This window comes from Platalea leucorodia (assembly GCF_965183815.1).
Source record: "Platalea leucorodia genome assembly, chromosome: 5".
Classification (NCBI taxonomy): Eukaryota; Metazoa; Chordata; class Aves; order Pelecaniformes; family Threskiornithidae; genus Platalea; species Platalea leucorodia.
The window spans coordinates 52,049,760-52,055,916 of NC_138827.1; positions in this window are offsets into that span (position 1 = coordinate 52,049,760).

Sequence of the window (6,157 nt, forward strand, 5' to 3'; positions counted from 1 at the left end):
CTGGTTCAAGCTGCATTTACAATAATATGTAGGAATCCCAGAGTTGGGTCCTACAAAAGAAAACTGAATCTCAGAGCAAGAATTGCCTTGTGGTGGAAAATGGCTGTGTGGTGCCGGTCACAGCAGCCCTTCAGCCCAAAGAGTGCAACTAGGATTTAGGGTTGCAAGGAGGAGATTCAGGACATTGGAGTGGTACAGAGGCAGACTGAAAACCATGAAAACGTCTCAGGCACTTAAGAAGAAACACCCAAACAGAAATGGCTCCACTTAAGACAAGGTTATAACCACATGACAATAGTAACAGCCACAATCAGAACCATGATGTAGCTTTGCATTTCTGAGTAGTATTCTCTCCTGAGAAGGTCTAGGCTTCCTTGGTTACCGCATGAGCCTCAGGTCTCAATCCCTCTGCCTTTGTTTTGCCTGCCAGAGTCTCTGTGAGGATTTCGGTGCTCTCTTCCACTGGGTGTTGGTACTTGGGTATTTATTTTAAGAGATGGGCAGCAGCGTTCCTCCAGGAGTCATACCTACTGCTCATGCTGTGTGTGCGTGGCGTTTGGAGCATCAGATGTTCTACCTCAGCCAATTAAAAGTGCTCCAGGATAAAAATACTGCCATTTCCTTTCTGCTTTTCCAGGAACAAAGCATGCATTTTGAGTGCAGATGACAGTGGTGCCGTCCGTACAGGAGGGAGAGAGTCCTGAAGGTGTTGAGCAGACAGGAGCAACACTCAGCGGCTGCAGCACAGGGAGAAGGCAGGCAGCGTGGGATGGTACCGTTTTTACAGTCCCTATTCTGCCCTTAATTATGAGCTTAAGTGATGGCTAATAAAGATGATCCAAAACAAATAAATTGAGCTGCTGCTCTAATTAAGCGGCTTTTGCTGCATGCAATGAGCCAGACCCATCTGTGTCATAGTTCGGCAGAAGCCAGGAGGGTTCCACGAGGGATTCATTTGAATTGCATCTGAACTGCTTCAAGGAGGAAAATGCAGCGCTGACCATCTTGTTTCCTACACTGCTAGCCAAGAAACACTGGTCTGTTCCCCAGACAGTCGTCCTGGGCAGGGGCACAGTCATTCACATCCATTTCATTTGATTACATCTGCCTTTACGGCAAGTACATTAACATGAGACCTTCCGTTGCTTATGGAAAGGAGCAATTGCTTTTCTGGCCAGATAATACTACAACAATAACACTTCGTGGCTGCGCCCCTGTTTTTTAACCAGCCCCATACAGCAGAGACAAGAAGCGATTACTGTTGGACATATGTTTGTTTGATGGATGAAATGAGCTGACAGTCCCCTTGACAAATTGCAGCAAAAGGCTTTTCAGATCATCCACTTCATCTCACAGGTAGGGGCTGATGCCAGGGAAGGGCAGATGGAAAGAATGGCATATATGGAGAGAGCCCACACCGTGACTGCCCTGCAGATATACAGCTTTAATTTCAGGAGCCTGAACTCCCAAACCGCACCTAACGCTCCCGCAAGCCTCTGCTCTCCAGATGTACAATGCCCAGTCATCCCTGCAGGTACAGTCCAAAATGTTTAGGGCTCCCTGTGCATGAGTGCAAATTTTTGCCTGAGAAATACTGAGCATCTGGGAGATACATAGGATATTTTTCCTCCCTCCTCTGTATTTTCCATGGAAGAGTGTAGTCTCAGCACTGTATCTTCTATGACCACAGCTGATATTTTAAAATCCACTTGCCCCAGAGAAGAGCCAGTACATAATCCTTTTGCAGGACTCCAGTCCAGGTTGTATATGGCATCTGGTAACAACATGCCTCGGCATATTTGAAAATGATACCAGTGTTCAGCTTGAGCCTGCTCCCTTCTCCTTCATGTCACTGTAATGCACCAGGGCTAGTGGTCATGACCCTGGTAAGAAAGGCATTCTCTTAAGATATTAAGATACCATTTATTGGAGCTAATCCTAGAAGGAAAAAGGGGAGAGCATAGAAAATCTCATGTCCGTTCAGTTGCAGGGCACTGCAAGTTGTGCAGCATCAGCTGGATCTCCGATCAGGGCATAGCACCCTGCGCAGATCCCATCCGTCTGGCCTGTCACCAACACTTTGGTCTTTAGAGCTCTTGCAGGATTTTATCAGAAGAAACCAACTCTGTTTCTCATGCCAAGTGCCAAGCAAAAGCATGGTCACGTGTCAACATGCTGCTTCACTTGAAGATAAAGGCAAGGACGCACAGGTGGTGTGATCGCCGGTGCCAAGCGGGAGCTGCCTCCGATACGATTAGCCAGCAAAGTTTACCCTGTGCCAAGGGCTACGCATGGCGTGAGCTGGACAGCCACATTGTACGTGCGGCGCGGCACAGCACAGCACAGCACCTTCACAGGGTAACTGCTGCATCGACTGGTAACTGCTGAATGTACCATGGTCGTCGTCTTAGGGTCACTACAGTAACAAATAGCCACACTGATTTCTCCAGACCCAAATTTGTTGTCTCATGCTTCCTCCCCCATATGCATTCCCATCCGCCTTCTGGACAGAAAGTTATAAGATGTTTTACCCCAAGAAGCACATTATTTTCTCTGAAAATACTTTTCTCTGAAAATCATACGCAAACAGCAATGCAGCTTCAGAGCAGGAGATCCCCCGAGGGGAATGGATGAGCTTGTGGTTTAACCATGGGATGAAGAGTCAGCAGATCAGGTTTTCTCATCCCCTGGCTCTGTGAGCTTTGACTCACTCCATGACCCCTGCATGGTTCATGCATGTTTGTTTTTCCCATCTGGAAAACCAGTATGATGACACTGCAATGGCAGCACATGGCCATTTATAGCTGCTGGGAACTACCACGCGCGCCTGCAAAGGCACACACTTTCATTACAAAAAAATCAAGCCCTTTGGGATGCAAAATGCTCCTCTGCAAAGTTTTACACCGGTGTGGTTCACCGGAGCTGCAAAGAGATCTACTTAGATATTTAAATATTTACCCAGCATTTAAATATTTACCCAATATTAAAAGTGTCAGTTAGTGCTCAATGCCTGGTCCCCTGGGGATGCACAGCCACGTGGCCGGCTGTGCTCTGAGGAGCTGTGCTGTGGGGCCGGACTGCCAGGGGCTGCAGCGGCCCTGCTGCCTCCCCAGCCGCCCCAAGGTGGGATGGGGCACCAGGGCGGGGGGAGGCCCTGGAAGGCCCTGAGGCACCCTTTCTTTTTCCCCATGCATTCCTCTCCCCGCTTCAGCACCCACTGTCTCCCCCAGGCCTGCCTGCAGCTCAGCCCCAGGGCAGGGCTTCCTTCACTTCCCCTCAAGCCCCGCACTGAAGATCTTTGCTCCCACACCGCCTTCCTGGAGCATTCCCAAGATCCTCCTTGGCTTTAGCTGGGAGCGCTTCATGAAACACTGCCCCGGTGAGAGGATGGTACAGTTTCACCTCCTGCAGGCATCTGTGTTTCAGGATGGGCATCCTGGGACAAGACTCCTGGAGAGGAGGTGTTTGGGGCTCCTGAGCTGGCAAAGCCCCTGGTCTTGCAGGATGTCCCATCCCCTCCTCTGCAGCCCCACCAGGTATACCAATCACTGCAAAGGCTTGTGGCATTTGATGGATTGGCAAGAATAATCTAATGCCCTTATACTGAGGAAGTAAATCACGTTGTGTTCCTCAGGGGAGCTTGTACTGCCCTGCCTGGTCTGCTCTGTCTCCAGGATCTGTTGTCCCTCTGCCCTCCTTTTTCAGCTCCAGTCATCTCCTGCTTCAGCACCCTCTTCTCTTTGGATCTCCCCTGCTGTCCTGTCCCCTCTGCAAACACTACTGCCATTGCCAGGGGTTTGTTGCAAGTGCAGGAGCCACCAGTCCTCCACAGCTTCATGCGCTGGAGAAAGCCCCGCCCTGGGAATTTGACAGCTTCTCCAGCCCCCTCTCCGCTTGCTCTGCCCTGTCCATTTGCCCTGAAACTCTCCACGACACAAGGGACTGCTGCTTTTCATATTATTTGGGCAATGCCTTACAACAGCATAAGCCTTGCTTTCAAATTGTCCCCTTTAATGCTACATTAGCAAGAATAAAGCTCGCTCTCTTCAATGATACATCTCCAGGCTCTTTACAGAGAAGAGGGTCTTTGCCCCCATTTTACAAGTGTGGACACTGGACTTACACAAGTGACTTGTGCAAGATCTCCAGGCAGAGAAGCAGCAGCAGAGCTGGCAGAGCTGCTAAGTCCCATCCCAGTGAAGTTGCCTAAGAACAGGACATACAAACAGACGAAGGTTACGTGCAGGTTGCAAAAGGTAGAGAAGATAGAAGAGAAGAGGAAGGTTAAATCCAAGATGCACGGCAATGTGATGTTCAGATCTCATCCCCCTTCCACATGTCACTTCCAGTATCTGCCAGCCCATTGCAGTGTACACTCCACCATGGCGGTGGGGTGTTCAGTACATGTTTGCCATGTCCTTGAAAGAGCAGAGCTCTGCAAAAGTGTGTGTTTTTTCCCATTATTTGCACTGGGGAAAGAGGATGACAAGCTTAAAATCCACAGGGCCTCATGTACCTGCGCCAAGGAGATAAAATCCACAGAAGTCTCCCGTAACGATCAACATACACTGAAAGAGTAAACATCCCAAAAACATAGCACAAAACTGTCCCAGCACAATAGTTGCTCCTCAATGCATACTGTTCATTTTCCACCAGGTCGCATGGGACAACATCCCAGGGGAGAATCCACACAGCCACAGGAAAACCGGTTGCTGTCCCCAGTTTTGTCTGGTTGAGACTGTGACCCTGTGCTTTAGAGAGCACCAGTTCTTTTGAGAGGTGGGAGAGCACAGTGGTTAGTGTGAAAACTGGAGAGATCAGGATTTGGTTATTCAGACTTTGCTGCAGACTCAGGGCAGTGTCTCTAAAACTCTTCTGCGGCTGTGGGATGGGAGGGAGTTAATGTTTGTCCCCTTGTCTCTTGCAGGTCCCACTGGGTGTCCATTACTGTGAGTTAAATTTTGCTGGTATCTTGGCCTGCCAGGGATTGTATCAGGAAAACCATACTCTTCACTCCTGGTGAGAAGGTGACTGATCTGTGCAGAAAGTGTAGAGTGACTAACAAACTAAAGTATTAAATTCTCATTGGGTTAAGAGCAGAGGAGCAGCCCTGAGAAATGAAGGCTACTGCAGGTAAAGCAGAGGCTTACTTAAGGCATCTTCTTGGAGCCAACAAGACCACCATGTTTTAACATCCTCTCTGAAAATACTCAATGTAAAATATTTTGCATTTTCAAGGTAGCGTGCAAAGAGCAGCAAAGAGCTGCAGTAAATATTAAGCTTGCCTGAAAGCTAAGAAAACCAAAGCATAGAGAGGTTCTGAGCAGGGCTGGGTCCTTCTGTCCTAAGCCTAGAGCTCCTCAGCCCTGAAATAATTCACATAAGCACATGAGACAGCCTAGCATCGTGGGAATGGGTGCCAGCCTGTCCCTGGACAGACATGCCACCTTGGCACCCTTCAGCCTGGCGTGGACACAGGGACTGTTCCCCTGCTGAAGGCACATCCTCTCCCCTTGCAAAAAACCCTCTGGGCCCTCAGCCCCTGTGTCTTTCAATGCACAGGTGATGTTTATGTGGTCCTTCTTGCACTAAGCCCTTCGCTGAGCCATCTCCTTTGGCTTTTCCCATCCAGGAGCGTTGTGTCTGGTGCCTTGATCACAGTTCCGAAGTCCAAGGACGTGAAAATGTCCCCTTTCCTCTGCAAAAATATATTGGTATTCCCAACCAAAAGAAATCCCACCTAGTTAAGCAAGCGGTTGCTCTCTGCTGGGCTGATGCTGCCATCTTCTGCCCACCCAGTGCTTTGCTGCCGAGAACTTCCCCAGCCCCTGGCCCGGGGACCTGCCCCTGTGCAAGGTGAAGGAGATGGCAAAAATGCAGGAATGCAAGAATGGCCTCATGGTTCCTCAGCGGTCACTGTGGGTGGAGATCCAGGCGTGTGCCACAGGGGTTGTCCTCTTCAAGCCTTTGCATCGTGGTTGTGGATGTGAGCGAGAGGTGCCACGCTCTGCCGGATGAAGGAAAAGGCATAGGCTCTGCATGAGGAATCCCGTTCAAAAGATGAAGGGGGTAAATATGTGCACAGTTAATGCAATTGCTAAGTGGACTGTTATTAGACACAGCTTGAGCTGTTCACGGTTCTTCCTGAAAATGCAGG